The following is a 21,793-nucleotide window of genomic DNA, read 5'->3' as shown; positions in this document are numbered from 1 at the left end:
ATCCACCATACAGCACTCGTTCATAAAATTCACTAAGTAAATTCACAGTAGCTAGCCACCTTTCTGCCTTATCTAAGAAAATGTTGAAATGTGCCTAATATCAAATAGAAATGTAATGATCTATCCTTAACATTTTTCCTTCCACTAGAATATGACCTCCTTCAGGTAAAGTCCTACTCAGATGCCTCATCCTGTTAATGGAGGTGACCCTGAATTCTCAGAGGCTTTGCCAGAAGAGTTCAAGCTCTGGCAAGCTCTTCAGAGGCAGGAAGGCTTTAAAAATAAGCCTGGGGATGGAAAACCTAAGAATCAGTCTAGCTAAATTCAAAGGGGCCTATCACCAGGCTGCCCAGCAGGTCATGAATTTTATTTGGCTGTAGCAACTCATTATGATATAGATATGCCAGGAATTGTGATTCTCAAATTACAGATGAAAAAACTGAGGCCCAAAGTTAAGTGTCTATCATCATACATAGCGTATCAGAGGCAGATTTCAAACCCTGGGGCTCCTCCTGACTCCAGGTCCAGACTTCTCAGTGTTCCACACTGCCTCTACACAGATACCAAGTGTCTTTGCCACACTAACCACTCACTGGGAAAGAAAAGTAAGTGGAAGTGCAGGTTTATCTACACAGCCTGATTCCTCTTCACCTGATCTTTTCTCCTTCACCTTTTTCTTCTTTCATACAAGTGAGGAAGGAAGGAAGGAAGGAAGAGAGGGAGGGAGAAAGGAGGGGAGAAAAGAAAAGGGAAGGGAGAAAGGAAGGAAGGGGATGAAGAAGGAAGTTGAAGGGAGGAAATGAAGGAGAGAGGGAGAAATGGTGCTAGATGTGAAATTCTATGAGATAATGACACTTTTATGTAGCATTTATATCCACTAAAGTCTTCCTCTGATGCCTCACCTAAGGGAAGAAATGGCATATGCCAGCAAAGCCCAGTCTCTGGCAATCCTAGTGATCTAGGAAGGCTCTAAGTACAAATCCAGCAATGGACTGGAGATATGTGTCACCTAAGTCCAGGAAGAAACATCACAAGGCAGAGTAAAGGGTGATGAATTTTTGAGCTACAGCAACCAACAAAGACCATGGTTGCCATTACTGGAAATGGAAGGAACACCTATACCAATTAATTCACAAATTCTTTAAGTATTGAAGTATACAGCATTTTATGGGCCAGGCAACCTTGGGGCTGCTGTAAAGAGCAAATGAGATGATACATGTGAAAGGAAATTAAGCTATACAGGCAATGGAGTATAGAAATCTATTCTGCCCTCCAGAAATATAGAGGGGAAGGGGGATGGAAGAAGGGTGAATAATAGAAGGGAGGACAGACTGGAGGAAGGGGTGGATGGGGTGCATGCTGTCCTGGGGTGGGGAGTAGGGAGAGATGGGGAGAAAATTTTGAATTCAAAATCTCGTGGAAGTGAATGTTAAGAACTGAAAATAAATAAATTATATGTTAAAAAAAGAAAGTTACATGTTGAATTTATTATATATTATAAAAGAAAAGCAAGTGCTATAGAATATTCTTGATATCATTGATAATCCTGTACTATTCTACAAAATATATGGAAATATTCATTTTATATGATATTTGTTAAGAATTTTTAAAAAGGCCTCATGAATTTGAGATAAAAAGGCAAAACATAAGGAAGGATAGAACATTATAACCCTTGGGAAACATATGCACAACTAGTGGGCAAAGAGAAAACCCAAAGACAGAAAACCCAAAGCCTCAGAGATATTAAGAGGCAGAGATGCAGAGAGACAGACAGGGCAAAGACAGAGACATAGTTTATGAACCACTCCTTTGGGGAGCATCATACTATGTCTTCCTATTCTTTCCATACTTTGCCCCCAGTTTTAGGATCTTAGGGTTGGAATGAACCTTATTGATGAGGACAACAGCTCACTGATAGAGCATTCTCCTCATAACAATCCTACAAGGAAGGTATTGCAGGTAATGGTAACTCTATCTTGTATCTGCTGAAAATGAGGCTCAGAGAGGTTACTTCAGTTGCCTGGAGTCACACAGTAGATGTAAGAGCTGGGATTTGGAAATCTCATCTGATTCCAAGCCCCTCGAGGTCTTTCTACTCTACCATGTAGCTTCTCTGAGGTCATCCTCTCCAACCTTTGTATTTTACAGGTGAGGAAATGGAGACCCAGACAGGGGAGGCAACTTGCTCAAGGTCACTCAACCAGTTAGTAGCACAGCCAGGACTAGAATCTCCCGATTCCCAGGCTCATTCCATAACAGACCATTCCCACACAACCCTGCACTTTCCAGTTCATGAAATAACTTGTAGGATCTCTCCAGCTTCCATCTTTCTTTCCCTCAAAAGCCCAGGTTTCTTTTTCCACTTAACTCCTTCCTTCCCCTCCCCCTTCATTTCTCTCCCTTTTTCTGTCTCGTTTTTTTTTTTTTCCAGACTACTTATCATTACACTATTTCCTCCCCTCTAATCACTTTTCGAGACTGCTAATGGAACATGGCACTCAGGATGCTCACACTCATACCCTGCAAATCTTTCCTGGATTCTTTGGTTTATTGCAATTCATTTCCACTCCAGCACCATGAGAATGTTTGATGAATCACAGAAGGAAAAGATTCCGAGTGGGTAATAAAGGTAATTCTTTTACAAGTAGACATTATTTTTACAGCACTCCACAACATCCCAGCTTCCTGCAAGGGACATTCAATCAGCTCTCATTGAAAAGTCTTTAGGGTACATTATAATCAAGTGTCCTTTCTGAAAATTCACCAGGCAAAGACGACCAGTAAATTCCACTGCTGTGTGACACTGGCATGCCCTTACCACTCAAGACAGGAAAAAGAAGTCTCAATCCAAAGAATTAGGCCCCTTTCCCTTGCTCCAACTAAAGTATAAATGTATCAGTTATGATTTACTTAAGGAACAAGAGCTTTAGGAAACTTCCTGTCTTTTTGTTTCTTTAACATGTCTGGGCTTCATCATTTCTGTGTCTTTTTTCAAATGGTTCTTGTGCTAGGAATGACCTTCCTTCCTGTATTCAGTTGTTGAATTCTGCCCATGCTTTAAAATCCAAACCAAAGGGCTTGTTGGCAGTCAGTGTTGGAGGGGCTGTGGGAAGATAGGTACAGTTCCTGTTGGTGGAACAGTGAATTGATCCAGTGGATCTGGAAAACAGTCTGAAATTACAAATTTCTGGCAGAGAGGTGTGTATGGGCAGGGTATCTAGGCACTGAATTCTAGTTCAGGGCCTACAGTATTTATCCTGTGGTATTTTTAATGTTCTTGAATAGTTTGGAGTTGGTCCCAATCAATGCAGGCATCAGGGATAATAACAATTATTAATAATAATAAAGGTAATATTTATATAGGACTTATGCATTACATTCCCCTAAGAAGGTCGCTGAGTCCGCTGTTTCATTTCTCATCAGGCTTTCCCCAAATTCCTTCCTTTGAATCTGGACAACCAAGGTGCCAGGGCTCTTTATACTTCTGTGACCCATACGTGAAAAGATGTTGTGGAGACAAGAGCATTTGGCTTTCTCTGTTGCATAGGTCTTAGTACTCTCACTTTTTGCCACAGCTGACATTCTCCAATCTGTTATACACTTTCTTCAGTGATGGCTGGGTTCAACTTTAGTTTTATGTTGTCCAGGGAAATATTAGTCACTTGTCACAGTTGGAAAATATTCGTTGCTTCCACCTTTACTAGCCCTTTGACTCTTGGCTCTTAAAGCAGTCTGTCTATGTGGATAAATGAATGAATGAAAGGATATTTGCTTAGTGCCTACGATGTGCTAAAAAAACTAAGTGCTAAGAAAATAGAAAAGGAAGACAGAATCTGCTCTGAAGGAGTTCATATTCTAATTAGAGGAGACAGAACATATAGGAGGGTTCAGCTGTAGGGCAGGTGGTAAAGCCCACAAGTCTTATAGGTTCAGTTTGAAGGTGGAGTCCTTACAGGCATTGGCAGTTCATAGAGCAGTGCCCCATCAGTCTAAAGGAGACATTGTCAGTATACATAGTCTGGCATAAGGCCTCTATCTTACTGGAAGGACTGTAGATGATGATTCCCTACTCATTCAAACTGTGTGAGCAGCTATGTCCACTCCACAAAGAGCAAGGGGGACCTCTGGTGTTCATCCATTCAGTCATATTCAACTTTTTGTGATCCCCCTGGACCATAGCATGCCAGGTCCTTCTATCCATCACATCTTCCAAAGTCTGCCCAATCTCGTGTTCATTGTTTAATACTGTCCATGGGGTTGTTTTGTTTTGTTTGATTTTTTTTGCAAAGATACTGGAGTAGTTTGTCATTTCCTTCTCCAGTAGATCACCTTTTGTCAGAGCTCTCCAGAATGAACTGTCCATCTTGGCTAACTCTGCACAGCATAGCTCATAGTTTCATCACAACATGTCAGTGATCCAAGTTTCTTAGATGTATTTGTTCCACCAAACTGAGTCCAAGTTTTTGCAAATATTCTAACATTATGACCTCAAGTCCACTGGCTTCACCCTGGGTATTCTAACTTACTATGTGAAGCTAAAAAATTCTACTTTTCTGTCATGTTGGACCCCAACAAGCCTTATATAATCTCATAGTCCCAAAACAGTTATTTGATTCACTGTTTCTCGCTTATTACCTCCAAAACTCTGAAAACAGTCACATCAATCAAATGAGTTGATGGATCCAAAATGCCCTGAAGCCATGATGGCCTCAGTCAGTGAGTACTCATTCTTCAAACAGGTCCTCTTAGTACATTTATCTGAGGCACCTTTCTCTCTGGTACTCAGAACAGTTTGTATCTCTCCCCAACATTTTATTTGAGAGGCTGTTTCTTCTCAAGCTGATTTTATCGTTTTCCCATACACAGATGCTCATTTTCTACCCCTTTCAAAGCAACCAAAATGTCCAATAGAAAAGGGGCAGTATCTTACAAGACCAAATCAAATCCCTTAAAAATCATTCTACCTCATCTTTCTCTGTTATCAGCCTTCAGCCACAGCTGTGACACTTAATTGGCATGTCCAGTTAAGCAGTAAAAAATCAGTACTAAAAATGGTTCCTTCCCAGAACACCCAGAAGTTCTTGTGAAAAGGTTCTCAGCTTGGTGTAATGAGGGCTATGGACCAGGGAACACAGAACACTATCAACATCGTTAGTATTCTCCATCTTGAAGGAGTCTCTCCAAAGTCATTCATGACGATCTGTATTAGAAATAAGATCTTTGGCGAGGAGACTTTTTACTTTATTCAAATATATTCTTATCTTCTTATTCAATATATTTTTATCTTCACTGTGAGACCTAGTGATGTTTCCACGTTTTCCAAAACCTATCTCACCAAGGATTTTATTTTAATTTTTTAAATTAAATTTTATTTTTTCAATTAACCAAAATCTACTTTCTGTCCTTCCTACTTTTCCACCTTCATTGAAAAAGAAACCAAAACAAAGACTTTGATACAAATATCACAAAGGATTTTCAAGTATTCTATTCATTAGGATAGTTTATTGAACCCCAAAGAGATGAAAAATTTATATCACATAGACAGCAAGAAAAAGATGTATGGTGTGTGTGTGTGTATGTATGTGTGTGGATGTGTATGTGTGTGTATGTATGTATGTATGTGTGTGGATGTGTGTGTGGATGTGTGTGTAGATGAGTGTGGGTATGTGTGTGTGGATGTATGTATGTATATGTGTGTATGTATGTGTGTGTGGATGTGTGTGGATGTGTGTGTAGATGAGTGTGGGTATGTGTGTGTGTGGATGTGTGTGTGGATGTATGTATGTATATGTGTGTATGTATGTGTGTGTGGATGTGTGTGGATGTGTGTGTAGATGTGTGTAGGGGTGTGGGGGGGTGTGTGGGGTGTGGATGTGTGTGGATGGATGTATGTGGATGTGTGTATGTATGTGTGTGGATGTGTGGATGTGTGGATGTGTGTGTGTATGCATTGTGTGGATGTGGATGTATGTGTATGTGTGTATGTGTGTATGTGTGTGTGTGTGTGTGTGTGTGTGTGTGTGTTGGGGGGGGAATAGGCTACAAAATACAACCAGTGAGGAATTCTGAAGGGTAGTCAAGTGTCATCAAGGTTACACTAGGAAGAAAATATGGACTGATTATATGGAGAGGGTCAGGGATGACAAGTGAACAGGTAAGAGTACCCCAATGATCCACTCCAATTAGCAGGAGAAATCAAGAAAGGCTTCCAGCACATTGAGTAGACCACCTGTGGTGAACTTTTGGGAAGACATGGACATAAGATGGAGAAATATGGAGGGGGTGCAATCTGCATCATTGAGGGGGACTTCCGCATAAGTGAGAGCATAGATTCATTTCATATTCATCCAAACAATTTACAGAAAACGGAGAGGTTTTTCCTGTCTCTTTATATCAATTAATAAGTACTTTACATCTTGGGAGCAAATCTACAGTGCCAATTTAGGCATTTTCACCTCAGGTCATGGGGCATTACATTTCATTAGCAGTCTGTGTGGCTCTCGGTGTGTTGCGTCACAGCAGTATTATGTAGATTTGACATCCATTTTTGCTTTTTATTTATTATAGCAATAACCAACAAGACTTTAACCATTCTAGAGTAACTGATCTTGTGTGTTTAAAAAAAATACACACTTTGGAAAATCCTACTGTCCAATCATAACCTGAAGAAAGGAAAAGCCATTTTCCCAATGGATCTCTGCAATACTAGGACATCCAAAAGGGAGATTCCAGAAGAGTGCATAAGTCATGGTGGAGATGCAAGCAACTAGCCAGCCTTTGGAATATGGAGACTACATGTAAAGTTACAACAGGATTAATACCCAAAGACCAAAAACTAGCACTTACATAGTACCTACCTGTAGATTTTTGATAAGTTTTTAAAGTCTTATTGACTTTGATAATATTGGTCATATTAGTTCCTTGTGGAACAAGGTCAATGAGTGACCTACTCAAAGCTACACAGCAAGTAGCAGTGGAGCTTCAAAGAGAACTTGAGAGAACTCAAAATCCAATGTTTTCTCGAACATTCCCAGGGTGATGTCAAAGCAGGTCCCCTAGGGATCCACACTTCTAGGCTGTCAACATTTATATGACTCTACTTATAGAAATCCGAGTGTCATAATTATTATTATAACAATTGAAACTCATATTTGTGTTATCACTTTAAGGTTTCTAAAGCTCTTTACTCATAAAGACCCTATCAATTAATTGATTAACAAAGCACCTGCTGTGTGCCAGGTACTGTCCTAGGACAACGGTACAAATCAAAAGAATGAAATAATCTCTCCTCTCAAGGAACTTATATTTTAATGGAGAAGACAGCAAATGCATATATAAATACAGGCAGAATGAATAAGAAAAATAACAAAAATAATATTATAATGATAATTCTATGTATAGGGAAAGTGAAACTCAGAGAAGTTGAGTCACTTGCCCATGGTCACACAGTGAATAAGTGTGAAAACTAAGGTTTGAGGACAGTTTCTTTCTGACTTCAAGGCCAGTATTCATCCTATAACATTTTTCCAGGACTCTGTCACATACCCTTCAGAGAGAATGTGCCACAGAGATAGATCATCATATAAGGGAATCAGGAAAGGTTTCCAGTAGGAAGCAGTGTATTCCAGATCTGGCACACAGACTGTCCAAAAGCATGATGGGAAGAAATTGGAATCCAGAGTTCAGGGAATCACAAATAGTCTAGCTTGCCTGGAATGTTAAATATGCAAATTATAGCCATTGTGAAGGCTTTTAAACATCAAGCAGGAGAAACAATAGGGGCCATTGAATATTCTTGCATACATGTGGTTGTGATGTTTGTAGTCAGATCTTTGACTTAGGAAGATTATTTTGGCAGCTGTGTGAAAGATGGGAAGAAAAGGAGATAGACTGACTACATGCAAGAAGACCAAGTCAGAAGTTATTCAATAGTCTAGAGGATGAGGGTCTAAATGAGGATGAGCCATATGAATGGAGGGAAGGGAACAGATTCAAGAAGTAGAGGTTGAATTGACAAGACTTGGTAATGGATATTGAGGAATGGGGTGAGAGGGGAAGTAGTTCGGGATGACTTCAAGTTCATTCTTTTGTGGTAGCTTTACCTGAAATGGAGAATTTTAGAGGAAAGATGGGTTTAGAGGAGAAGGTAATAGATTTCATTTTAGCCATGAGTTTGAGATGCCTTTAGGATGACACCAGCAGATAGCTGATACAAAACTGGAGGCCAGGAGAAAGATGAGGGCTGAATCATCTGCATAGAGATGATAGTTGAATCAGGGGCGAGGGGGGCGGGGAATAAGATCACTGAGAGAGGACATAGAAGTAGAAAAAAAGTCCTGAGTAAAGCCTAGGGAAGGAGAAGACACCAAGGATCAGTGGGTAAAGCATGGGTGATGATCCAGCAAAGGAAATGGAAAACCAATCAGAAGAGCAGTAGGAACACCAGGAAACAGGAGAGTCATGAAATCTCAGGCAGGAGGGAATACCCAACAGGAGGTTATGGAAGTGATTGAGATCAGGAAGAAAGAGGACTTTAAAAAGTCTATTGCATTTAGCAACTAAAAGGTCACTGATGACCTTGAAGAGAAAAGTTTCAGTTGAGTGGTAAAATTGGAGGTCATATTGTAAGGGAATGAGAAGTCAATGGAAGCAAGGAATGGGGATGGCTTCTTGAGCGTGACAGCTTGATAAGATGACTGGGTCAAATGAATATTTTTAAAGGATGGATGCATCCTTAAAATCTGAGCATTTCTGTAGACTGCAGAGAAATCAGTAGAAAGGGAGAGTTTAAATATGAAAGAGGCTAATCCAAAGAAAAGTAATCTATAAATTAATTCATCTTAGAGCAGAGATTCCCAAACTTTCTAGATTATGGCATATTCTTAAATAACCAGAATTACTTACTAGTAGAATGCACATGCCTGTTGGGTACTGCACAACTTTTTAAATCTTGGGAATCAGTTTGGACATCTCACCCTCATTTCTTATTCCAGGACATTGATTTTCCTGAAGTACTTTTCCATGGAAACCTTTGAAAACAGCTTTGCAATGATATGATACTGCAAAGAAGAAAAGTTAGAAAAGTTACTTATTATAATAATTGAAACTCATATTTGTACTATCAGTAAACAAAAACATATCTCAAACATTCAAGGATGTAGCTCAAAGGAATATGGTTCAATCTAATATGGAAACTCTAAACCATATCAAGCTAGTAGTTCAGGTCCTATTTGATAGATGCCAACTATTACTTTGTTTCCTTTATGGGGCACCCCTGTGATTCACTACAGAGCCCCAATATGCCATAGAGCACAGTTTGGAAACCAAAGCACTGTTATAAATGACTCACAATATTTAGCATATGTATTCTTCCTGAGATGTTTGCATTTTAAAAGAAGATTGTAAACCCAAAGGAATGAATCTCTAAAGGAAATTTCAGACAGTCTAGCAGGTTGGTAGGGTTGATGACTTGGGGTTGAAGAGCCCCTAGGCTCCTTCCAATCAAATACCTAAGTGATGACCTATTTCACCAGTGGGCAAGGTTAGCCTGTACCTTATCATTTGATTTCTGTATTCAGAGCATGTTCCTGACCAAGCTGAGATGAAGTTCACTCCCAGAATTATAATGGAGACTAGGAATGGAACCGAGATTCCTGTTTTCCACACAATTGCTTCCTCTAAATGAGCTTTTGCACCAGCTGGAGTTTTCTCAAGTTTCTCATTCATATAATTTGCCAAACACTGGCCAAGTCCAAGTTCAGTCTTTTGGGTCAGATGTTGGCAGGCAGAGCCAGCTTTCAGCTTTAGAAATAATGATTCCTACCAGTTTCTAAGTAGAGGTGCTATCAACTGCTTGCCAGGAAAATTAGCCATTTCCTTTTCATTTTTAAGGCCACGATAGCCCAGATAAAGGCTCAGATGATTGACTTTGGCATGATGACTTGCACATTTATTAACTAATTGATTATAAAAAAGCTCACGAGCATAGGGTGACAATGCAGTGTTGCTTATTTCCCCTGAAGAAATATGAAAAAAAATGCCTGCGGTGATACAAAGAGTTTACCATTCCAGTGTGGCCTCTACTCCCCAAAGAGCCTCAAGGCGTGCCTATCACCTATAATGCTGTAATAAACCCAATATTAGACAAAGGTGAGTACCCTTATCCAGGGCGCCAGCCATATCCTTTGCCCCAAAATGAACTTTTATTTTCAGTCATCCAGGCTGAGGTTCAGCAGTCACTCACCTTGGGCCCCACAGTCAGAGGGCACTGAAGCTGTAATCTGTTCCATTTCCAACATGAGCCAGGTGGCCCCTGCTTAGGCAAGCTGGTAATCCCCAGAATCAGGGGGCTTACCGTTTTGGTGCTAGACTTAATGGGAACATTGATCAACTTTAACCCTGCTGCAATTCAGAACTCCTGAACTCAAGAGATCCACCAGACTGGTTGCTATTCAGTCCTTCAGTTGGGTCTGACTCTTTGTGACCCCATATGGGAGTTTCTTGGCAGAGATTCCGGTGTGGTTTGCCATTTCCTTCTCAAGTGGATTATGGTAGACAGAAGTTAAGAGATTGGCCCAGGGTCACATAGTGAGTATCTGAGACTGGATTTGAACTCAGATCTTCACACTCTATCCACTGAACCACCTAACTGCCTTACCAGCTTTAGTCTGCTCCTAGTCAAAGATGGATACATTGAAAAATGTAGTTGATAAAAAAAAATCAAAGATATCAATCAAAATTTATTTTTAAAAAAATCAGCAGACATTTATTAATCTCCTACTATATTCAGAGCTCTATGTCAGGGTGTCTGGGAGATAACTACATTTAGATAACACATGGTCCCTGCCCTCCTGGAGCTTATGAACTAGAAGTAGCATTTTATTCAGGCTTTAAAGGAAGATTAGGCATTAAATAAGCAAAGATAGAAAGGAAAGATATTTTAGACACATAGAGTAGTAGGTATGAAGATATGGAAGTGAAAGAGTACAGAGCAATAGGCAGTTATTCATTCTGAAGAGAAGGCTCTGGAGGATAGTAAAATGAGATAGAGGGGAAACATGGATTAGGATGGAGGGCTGGTGTCAATGTCAGGAGACTTCCACTCAAGTCTTGTGTCTTAACACAAAGTAATATGATTACCCAAGGTAGCTTGGCCACAAAGCCCTCTAGGATTTGTATCTACAAATTTTTTTGTATCTTCCTAGTCAGAGAAAAGAGGAAACTAACTCTAAGATCAGCCTGGGCTAGAGGGGAGGGGGGAAAGATAGGGAGGGAGGGAGAGACATGGATTTTTTGATAGTATGGTAAGTTAAAGAAAATGTGAGGAGAGAAGAAAAGAGAGGGACAAATGATGACAACAGTGCTACATGAAAGCCAGTGACCAGGACACCTTCAGTTCTCTTTATTTCCAGACCCCTAAGAGGTGATCTCTGCAGGAACTAGTAGAGGGATGTGCAACCATGAGTAGGGGATGGTATTGAAGCATATTCATTCCACTAGCAGGAGTGCTGAAGGAAAACCTGAGAGGAGGAAAGGATGGTCCCTACCCTGACTCTCCCTTAGTTCTACTTCACACCTGCGATTGGTCTTGTCTTTAATTTGTTTGGTCTCCTTTTGTTTGCTACACTGAACACTAGGAACCACTCAAGAAAGTCATTCTTAGCACAGTGCTGGAAGCTAAAACCCTAGCTCATTATTAAAAAGTTCTGCTGTCTGTTGGGGGGTATAAGTATGGGCCACTTCCTCAGCACAGGATTGCTACAAATCCAGGGCCTATTATAAGAATTTACCTCATAGATGTGAACCAAGGTCATACTAGTAAATATATACAGATAAGACTAAAAAAGTAGGATAGTGGTGAATTGCAGAGAACCTTGAATGTTCGGTAGACAAGGGGCAACAGGATGTCATTGAAGATGTCTGAGCAAAGGGATGACTTGACCAGACATATATAATAAAGGTAACTTGGGCAGTAACCTGAAAGATGAAGGGAGAGAGAGTAGAGGTGATATGACCTGTTAGGATGTTTTTCCAATAGTTCTAGCAGCTAGAAATGAGAACCAATACTAGGTAGGACAATGACATTGAGAACAGAGAAAAAATATGAAAGACACTATTCTAGTAGAACCAATGAGACTGATTGAACTGATTGAAGAAGAGTGAAGAGTCAGAGATGATCCCCAGATTATGAACTTGGGAGACCAAATAAACAATGACACCAAAGACAGAAATAGTGATGTCAAAAGGAGGAGAGATAAGTTTGTTTTTGAGGGCCTGATGGCACATTCCTGCAGAACTGTCTTTTTGGAGATGCAGGTTTACAACTCAGAAGAGAGGTCAGGATTATAGACATAGATTGTTTATTTGTTTTAAATGTTCTTTTTAAAATTGTGAACTTGACAAATGTCACAAACCATAAAAATCTCCATTTATAAAGAACAGAAAAAGATTTCATATAAAACCATGAATTTCTAAAGCAAGGTTTTATTGTAATAGAATTTAATTAATTATATATTAATATAATTTCTCTGATAAAGGTCTTATTTCTAAGATACATAGGGAACTGATTCAAATTTATAAGAATAACCATTTTCCAACTGATACATAATCAAAATATATGAACCAACAGTTTTCAAAGGAAAAATACAAACCATCAATAACTGTCAAAGTGATTTTCCTGAAGCATTTATCTGAACATGCCACTCTTCTGAAATTCAATCAATTCTATTGTCTCCCTATTGTCTCTAAAGTAAAATATAAATTTGTTTATCATTTAAAACCCTTTGCCATCTGGCACCAACCTATCTTTCTAGCCTCATTATATTTATGCCCCTTCCACACTTCACCATCTAGCCCAGCTGGCTTTCTCTCTGTCCTCCATCTCCTGTCTTCATATCTTTGCACTAGTCATCCCGCTTGCCTGGAATGCACCTCCTTCTCACCTCTGATTCATGGAATGTCTTTCTTTCTACCTTGTCTTTAACTGCTTTGTATTTATTATCTTTCTGTTTATTTTGCATATGTCTCCCACATGAGAATATAAGCTTCTTGGGCATAGGAATTGTTTCCTTCTTTGTATTCAGATTCTCAGTGCCTGGCACATAGCTGGGTGCTTAATAAATGCTTGTTAATTTGTTGATTGATTGAGATGACAGGCTGAGGGATGATATGAGTGTGGTTAACCATAGAATTCCTCATGCAAATATAAATAATTGATTTGGTGATTATTGAACAAACCACCCAAAACCACTGTAACATTTACCTCACCTTGACTGATTATAGCTTCACTCAGACAGCGAGTTATCAAAGTGAGTAGAACGGAAGATTTGGCATTAGAAAGACCTGAGTTTGAATCTTGCCTCAGACCTTTACTAGCTGTGTAGCCCAGGACAAGTCACTTAACTTGTCAGCCTCAGTTTCCTTATCTATAAAATAGGGATAGTAGTAGCCTCATGAGGTGGTTGTGAGGATAAAATGAGATAACATATATAAAGCCTTTTGCAAACTTTAAAGCCCTCTATAAATTCTGACTTTTAACAATTATTACCACAAAACTTTTGACTTATAAACTACTAGAATATTAACGTACTACAAATATATTTTAAAAGTTGCAAATATACTTAGAACAATAGTGTACTTGATGTCCATATGAAAACCTGTTCTCTCTTTAAGGCATGGCACCAACGTAGTAATGTCCAGAACAATTAATATGAAACGTGGCATCTTCCTGGGAGATAGTTTAAGCCCACTATGATTCTGCCTGGACCTCAAGCCATTATCATTACTTCTCAAAAGAATTAAGTCTGGGTTTTAAGTCAAAGAGACATTGTACCGAAACATTATATTAATCACCTAATGTAGAGGGATGATATACATGTATATAGCTCCACTGAAAAAGCCATTATATACCTACTATATCAAAATGTCATTTGGACTTGATAAATATAAAATTCTTAATGTAAGAAAGAAAGAGACCAAAGGTTAGAGGTTAGATTGAACCAACGAATGAAGAAGATATTTACATATACTTTAGTCTTTTCTAGATAAGACACATTGAGCATAAGGCCATTAAAGAGAAAGCTGAGGCTGTGCATTTTAAGAAGCTTACTGGCATCCTAAAGTCAAATTTTAACAGGAAGAATATGTTAACAGCAATTAATACATATGAAATGCCAGTCAACTTTTGGTACGGTAAAAATGGATAGTTGATATAGATGGTATCCAAACAAAACTCCTTACAATATTAATGAAACGTAGAGCTCATCATTCAAAGCAGTTATAGAAAGATTAACACTTCCTTGTCAAAAAGATGAGAAAGGATTAATATCAGTTCTCAAAGCACAAAATAAACATTTAAAATTTACATGAATACTTGCTAAACAAAGAGACCTCACTTCACAAAACAATAGTAGAAGCTGTCAACAAGTGTAAAAAACTGGGTTTATCAAATATAACTGAAAATGGTTTTTCTCTGGACAGAGGCATGATACAGCTAAGATTAAAAGTAAAACCAACAGGCACTTTGTAGGTGACATCCACCTAAATCAGACAAAAATATGTCAATAGATTGTTGTGTAGAACAAAAGCTTGAGTCATGCAGAAGTTGAAGACTTTGTGATAACAATTCAGTATCAGGTAATTTCTACCAGAAATTACAAAAAAATGAGCTTTAAATAACTTGGGCTTCTTGATCAATGCAGATTATTCAATGAAATAGTGGAAACTGAAACATATCAATGCAGAAATCTAGATCGCAAATATCTAATACTGACCCGATGTAATCTCATTGATCTAAAGTAAATAGAACTGTCATTTGTAATAAAGTTCATGCATATAGAAAGTGGGATCCCACATGTAATAGGGGATACTCATATGTAGAATAGTAGTCTTGGATGTAATCATAACCTAACCTTTCATGTATAGTCACATTGTGTTTAGGTTTGGTTCTCAAAGGACTCTCAGTACTGTATATATGTATGTATGTATGTATACAGAAGTATTTTTGTTGTTATTCAGTTGTTTCAGTTGTGTCCAAGTCTTCATGACCCCATTTAGGGTTTTCTTGGCAAAGATACTAGAGTGATTTCCATTTCCTTCTCCAACTCATTTTACAAAAGAGGAAACTGAGGCCACAGGGTTAAGTGACTTGCCCAGGGTCACAAAGTTAGTAACTATCTGAGGCCAGATTTGAACACAGGTCTTCCTGACTCCAGGTCTTGCCCTCTATCCGAGATGCCAATATAAATATATACAAATATACATACATACGTGATACATACATACATACATACATACAGATAGATAGATAGATAGAGATAGAGATATCCTTGAGCCTACAATTAGCCTGGGTTGGTAGTCCCCAATTTTTATATGAAATTAAGCAAATGGAATAGGAATTTAAATAATAATGGGGAAAAAAGTGTAAATAATAGCTGCTTTTGATTAGGAGTTGAGAATTACTGATTGACATCTCACGCACTTCTCCTGTTCATCAAGTAGAAGCAGATCAGAAATTAATTATCTAGAAGTTAAACTGGAAAAAGGGGGCTTTGGCTCATCCATTCTCACTCACCACACTCCTTCTGGCAGTCTCTGGATTACTCCCTTAGGTCCCAATCTCCATCACTTGAATCAGCAACCCTTGAAGAGTCCTGGGAAGTAGGGTAAATGTCCAGGGAAAAGACCAAACCACTTTGGCTCCACCATGTGAACAGATAAGATGGATTCTCAGTCTTTAATTCTTTTCCAGCTTACTTTCCAAAGTCAAGGTCAATGGCCTAAGCCCTGTGAACTTTGAGTAAAAAGCCTGTTTGCTGTCATACTTCTGCATCTCATGTTTCCACAGCAACACCCACTAGAGTGTCAAGCCAGGGCTGTACTAGAAAGTCATGATCAAGTGGCTGGAATTAGATACAAGAAGCTCTCTATCCTTTAAAAACTAACAGACAATAAATTCCTGTAGTACAAATACAGCCCTCTAAATATACTTGAGAATTCAGCAGACAAAATGTATTGGAATCAGAGAATCGCTCCAGACAGAATTGTTGCCCACAACCACCTAAACGTAGCAATGATCCATAGATATTTAAGAACATTTTAAATAGAAGTCAGTATGCCAGAAACACATAATCTCTAAAGTATGTGGCCTGAAAAGCTTTCAAGATATAATAAAGACCTAGTAGGAGAATTAAAACCACCAAGTGGAAACAGGATGAAGTATGTTTTATCCTTGTCATCTTATCTGTTGCTGGAGTTATCCCAAAGATGCTTTCAGTGAATCTACAAAAGATGAGCCTCCATCTCAAACTCTGATTCCATTATAATAGCCACCATTTTACCCAACTATGCAATTGTCTGAAAATTATTAGATATAAAATAGTAATAGCAAGATATTAATTTGTCCTCAAACCTTTTATGTCTGCACACTATAAAATGAGAATAGTGAGATAAGTGATGCTCATAACGTTCATTTAATTTATTTAGCACTTAAAGTACTAAATGGTTTGAAAACCACTTTTCATACATGGTCTTATTTGAACCTCATGACAACCCTTTGGGGCAGATGATATTGTCCTACTTCAAATGAAAGAACTGAGCTCTAGAGAGGTTATGTGATTCACTCAGCATCACATATCTAGGAAATGTCTGCAGTGGGATTTCTTTTTTTTTTCCAAGTCAACAAGACCTTTATTAAGCATATTGTAGGCCAACACAGAATGCTCCATTACTCCCATCTCCTAGGAGGAATTCCCTACTGTGGGTGACTCCATCTTAGGGGATTTAAGCATATCTCAAACCCCCATTACATTTGGAAGAGCTAAATTCATATTTTTCTCTTCGGATTCCCCTCTAAATCCTACACATCCTTAATAAAGCATTACTAATGCTTTAGTATCCTTTTGGAAGTTTCTGAAAGGAATATGCTATTATCTGTATTATTCAGGTTCTAAAAGTAAAAGATACAAGAGTGAGTTCAGGATTCCTAGAACTCTAGTTTTTCTTCTTTTAAGTACTTAGAAGTGTTTGGCACACAGTAAACATTTAATAAATGCTTGTTGACTGCCTTATTTTGTCCCATAGAAAACATATGATACATAACAGTGTCCTCATAGGAACCTATAAGCAGATAAAGAAAGACATAAAGCAATCCAACACCTCAGAAGGTAAACACACTTTGGGGGACTGATAAATGAATTCCCTTTCCTTCACATCTGCTCTTACTGAAGGGTGCATAGCAAAAACAGGGAAAGTTGACAGGGTCCCAGTCACCTATCAGATCCTCATCCCAGCTCCATTGTGAAGCTGCAGTCTTTTCATCACAGGACCAGGGGCCATGGTGGCCCACCTCTTCCTTCTCCAAGAAGCATTCTATTAAAGAATTCTTATCCCTCTAGAAGGCCAATACCCAAATTCTCAAAATTAGGAATTTAAGATTATCCACAGATTCATTCTCAAGATTTTTCCTCTCACAAGCATGTGTCTGTCTCCACCATATACTTTTTTAAAAATCATATTTTTATTGCTATCTTTTCTTCTTCTACCAACCTCACATTTCTGAGTCTCTGAATATGTCCCTCCTCCCTCCCTTCCCCAACAGGCAATCTCTCGTTCCAAGGTTTTAAAAAAGAGAAAAAGACCCACAATTCACCAAAACCAATGGACACATTAATCATATCATACATCTAGCTCTGGAAGGGACCTCAGAGTCCATCTAGTACCATCCCTCATTTTACAAAAAAGAAATTGAGACCTAACAAGATTGAATGAATGAAAAAACATGTATTGGGCATCTTCTATGTGTGAGGCACTGTGCTAAATACTGAGGATACAAATAGAACGAGACAGTCCCTACTTTCAAAGAGTTCTCATTCTAATGGGGGAGACAACACTTTAGGAGGTTTTAGCTTCAAGTGAGCTAGAAAAGCCAAAATGTATATTTTTAATGTGATTTCCATTTATATATATACACACACATATATAGATATACATCTATACATACATATATGCTAAGGAATACCCAGAAAAGAAAATTCTTACCACCAAAGTCCTTGGCACCATCAAATGGGAACCATTGGTGGTAAGAATTTTCTTTTCTGGGTCTTCCTTAGCTAATACTGTGGGTAGTGGTTGTTGTGTTCATCCTTCGTTGCCAAAGAAGACCATGCCATCAGAGAAATGATGACATGACTTGCACTTGACTTTGTTTTGAGTGAAGGAGGGCTATAGCAAAGATGCTGGACTGTCTTTCTTTCAATTTCGCTTTTTTCCCCCAAGACGTATGATTTTATAAAATATTACAGTGGAATTAAAAATATACCACATGTGGAGGACAAATAGGAAAGAACCATGTTATGGTAACTAAAAGTGTACATTTATTCATTTAACAAATGAATATTAAGTACCTACTATGTACAATGAACTATCAAGGATATAAAGGATATGCAAATCTCAGTCTGTACCCTGAGGCCATCACCTCTCTGTCAGAAGGTCCTCTGGAAATATAGTTAGTCATTGCATGAATTAGAATTCTTATCTTTCCAAGTTGCTTGCTTTTAGGATGTCGTTCCTGGGCATGGTTTTCCTGGTTCTGTTGCCTTCACTCCACTTCAACAAAAAAAGTTCCCATAAATAACATCTTTGCAAAATGGTCCTTTGATTCTAGCCACTCTACCAGGCTTCCCCATCCTGTACTGTATCTGATAAGAGATTCAATATTCCATACTGTTTATCTTAACTCTAGAAAGAGAAGAGTAATGTGTTCTGCCAGGTACTAGTGCTGGAATTCCATCAATGCCCTCACAATTTGGATAGGCACAGCTTATTTTCAGAAATGTGAATTGGTGACCTAGCCCAGAAAAGAAAAGAGAAAGGAAATTTGGGGACCAAGAACTTTAGATTGCTTGGCAACCATGTACAGTGTTCCATCTGCTTCTCCTGAAAGTCACCATTCACTACTTCTCCCCTATGAAGCTATGATGGCTCTGGAGGAGAAGTAAGGCTGGTGACCTGCACAGCCTTCCCTCACTCAAAACACAGTCAAGTGCAAGTCATGTCATCATTTCTCTGAAGGCCTGGTCTTCTTCGACAAGGAAGGATGAACACACACACTGAAATGGTTTGCCATTTCCTTTTCCAGTTCATTTCATAGATGAGGAAATGGAGGCAAACAGGGGTAAGTGATTTACCTAGGGTCACACAATTAGTAAGTGTCTGAGGCTAGATTTGAACTCAGGTTTTCCTGACTGCAGACCCAGCCTCTTATCCACTGTACCACCTAGTTGCCCTTCTCCCACCTCTCCAATAAAAGGAGAAAGGTACCTTGCCAGGCCTAGAGGCCTAAGGGCTACCCGAGTCTTACCTTACCTATCGCAGGTCTTCGGCTGGCCAAACCGGATAAACGTATGAGAGAAGAGACTTTCCAGAGTCGAACAAGGGTTAGGCTTTATTCAGGGTCCTGGTTACATGTGCAGGGGGAACTCTTCCTGAGGAGAGAGAAATCTCCCAAGGAGGCAAAGATCTTACAGTAAGAGATTGGAAGTGGAAGTGGAAGTGGGGAGAGAGGGGAGAGGGAAGAGCGAAGAGAGGAGAGAGGGAAGAGGGGCCTTCTGTCCTGTAAGGGCCCCTCAGCGCTAAGAGAGCCTTCAGGCTTTCCTGACCCTACTTAAGCTCTTCTGCCGCATAGTTTGCACCTGAATACTGTGCCTGTTAGACAACAATAGGTGTGCTCAGACCCCAGGCCAATCTCGAGGGCGGGGATGCTCTCTCCCAGCACGTTTCCCACGGGAAGAGGCGGAAATGCACGAGATAGCCCGGTCTCACACCTCAATTCCTTGCTGTTCCCTGGGGGGCCTCATGAGAACTCTAAGGTTTAGAAGTCCTCACCTTTACCCGCACGAGACTGTCCACATGGAACTGAGCTTATACCCCCAACAGTACCTTTTCTCATCTCTTCTAGGGCCAAGCTTTATCGTTATGATTACACCCCATTCAGTTTCATTTGACTGTTTCTCCCCTTTCTGTTGTTAGAGTCATCGTGTGTGTATTTTTTTTTTCTGGTCCTGTTTACTTCACTCTGCATTAGTTCACAGAAATTTTCTCATGTGTCTTAGACTTTGTCCCAGTCCTTGCTTCTTATGGTGCAGTAATATTTCATTCTGTTCATGTATCACACTCTGTTTAGCCATTCCCCAGGCTGTGGGCACCCACGTTGTCTCTAGTTCTTTGAGATTCCAAACAAGTTCAAACTTTTCTTCTTTCTGGTTATTCCCATAAAGGGGCTATTCAGATTTGGGAGGAAAGGGAGATGGTTTGATAGCTCGTTACCAATTTCATAAATGTATTTATGTTTCAGGCCAATTCACTGAACAAACATGAGGGCCACTCAGCAGCTCATTAAAAATTAAAATGAGTGGAAAACAAAACTCTCTTAGAGGATAAAGAGCTTTAAATAGAGGCAGCTCACCACAATTCATTTATTACTGCTGTCATTACTAACAAAAGCAGTTGAAGTTCTAGAATATGGCTTAGCCTCCAATCCCATCATTAAAACCTATCTTGGAGGCGTTATCTCTGAGAGGACAGTGCCCCCATGTGCTCTCCCACATTTCTTTTTCCCCATCAATGAAGTGGGTCCCGTTAGAGGGAGCTTCAGGACAGATCTGATGCTGCCATGGCAAGGAATCAGCCTGAGGCTACTGTTCTCCCCTTTCTGAGTAAGTGGTCATTGTGTCTCCCACTGGCTTTGTATTTTGTCTATAGATCTGTAAAGGATGGGGAGGATGTTTACTATATTGGCACTGAGGCACTGAGGTGCAGAAAAATGAACACTGGATTTGGAGTCAAAGGACCTGTGTCTGAATCCCTTCTCCATCACCTACTCACCGTGTCACTTTCCTGAGTCAGGAAGAGCTGAGCTCACAATCTGAGTTGTCCTTCGTTCTCAGAGAGGACCAGAATGACATCACTATGTTAAAGTCAAGTTTCAGTGTGTCCAACTGTGGCTGATCAGACCAATATGAGCTTGGAATGCTCTACCACAGATTGGGCACAAATAATCCGCGTGAACATTTGGAGTGAATACTCTAAATTTGCACATCCTGCGTTTCTGTTGAGCTCTTTTGGTTCTGCTTTGCTCATAGAGCACAGCACATTTTCTGATGTGGGCATGCCATGCTGAGCAGTCCTGTGCCAGTGTCTCCCATGTCACGCAATCAATTCCAGAGTTCTTGAGAGTGTCCTTGTATTGACATCCCATACAAGTTCTCCATAAAATAGTCTTTTTAGCAAGCATACATTGTGCATTCATACAACGTGGCCAGCCCATCAGAGTTGTGCTTCTCTGAAGCATACTTTGAATGCTTGGCAGTTTAGTTTGAGCAAGGACCTCAGTATCTGGTTCCTTATCCTGCCAGGTGATCTTCAGAATCTTCCTAAAACAATTCAAATGGAAGCGATTTAGTTTCCTGATATGGCGCAGGTAGACTGTCCAGGTTTCACAACAGTTCTGTAGACCTTCAGTTTGGTAGTCAGTCTAATACCTGTTCTCTCCCATATTTTCCTTCAGAGTCTCCCAAACACTGAGCTAGCTCTGGCAATGCGTGTGTCAACCTCATTATCAATGTGTGCATCCCTGGAAAGTACACTACCAAGGTAAGTGAACTTCTCACAGCATTCAAAACTTCTCCATTTGTTGTAACTGATGGTTCCACATATGGATGGTGTTGTGGTGGCCGATGGAGCCCCTGTGTTTCCCTGGTATGAATGTTTAGGCCAAAATTAGCACAGACAGCAGAGA

At 39.6% G+C, this 21,793-nt stretch overlaps 1 long non-coding RNA gene across 2 annotated transcripts in view; it reads left to right on the top strand.

Moving 5' to 3' along the window:
* The first annotated feature begins 1,473 nt into the window (after positions 1-1,473).
* LOC140512659 (uncharacterized) overlaps positions 1,474-21,793 on the top strand; it is a 48,701-nt gene continuing 28,381 nt past the window's right edge. Inside the window, exon 1 of one of the 2 annotated variants that reach the window (XR_011969871.1) lies at positions 1,474-21,648. This is a non-coding gene — a long non-coding RNA (uncharacterized lncRNA). The remainder of the gene's footprint in view (positions 21,649-21,793) is intronic. The other variant, XR_011969870.1, reaches the window with a different exon arrangement.

Source organism: Notamacropus eugenii, chromosome 6 (genome assembly GCF_028372415.1).
Source record: "Notamacropus eugenii isolate mMacEug1 chromosome 6, mMacEug1.pri_v2, whole genome shotgun sequence".
Lineage (NCBI taxonomy): Eukaryota > Metazoa > Chordata > Mammalia > Diprotodontia > Macropodidae > Notamacropus > Notamacropus eugenii.
This window is presented reverse-complemented; position numbering and strand designations above follow the sequence as displayed.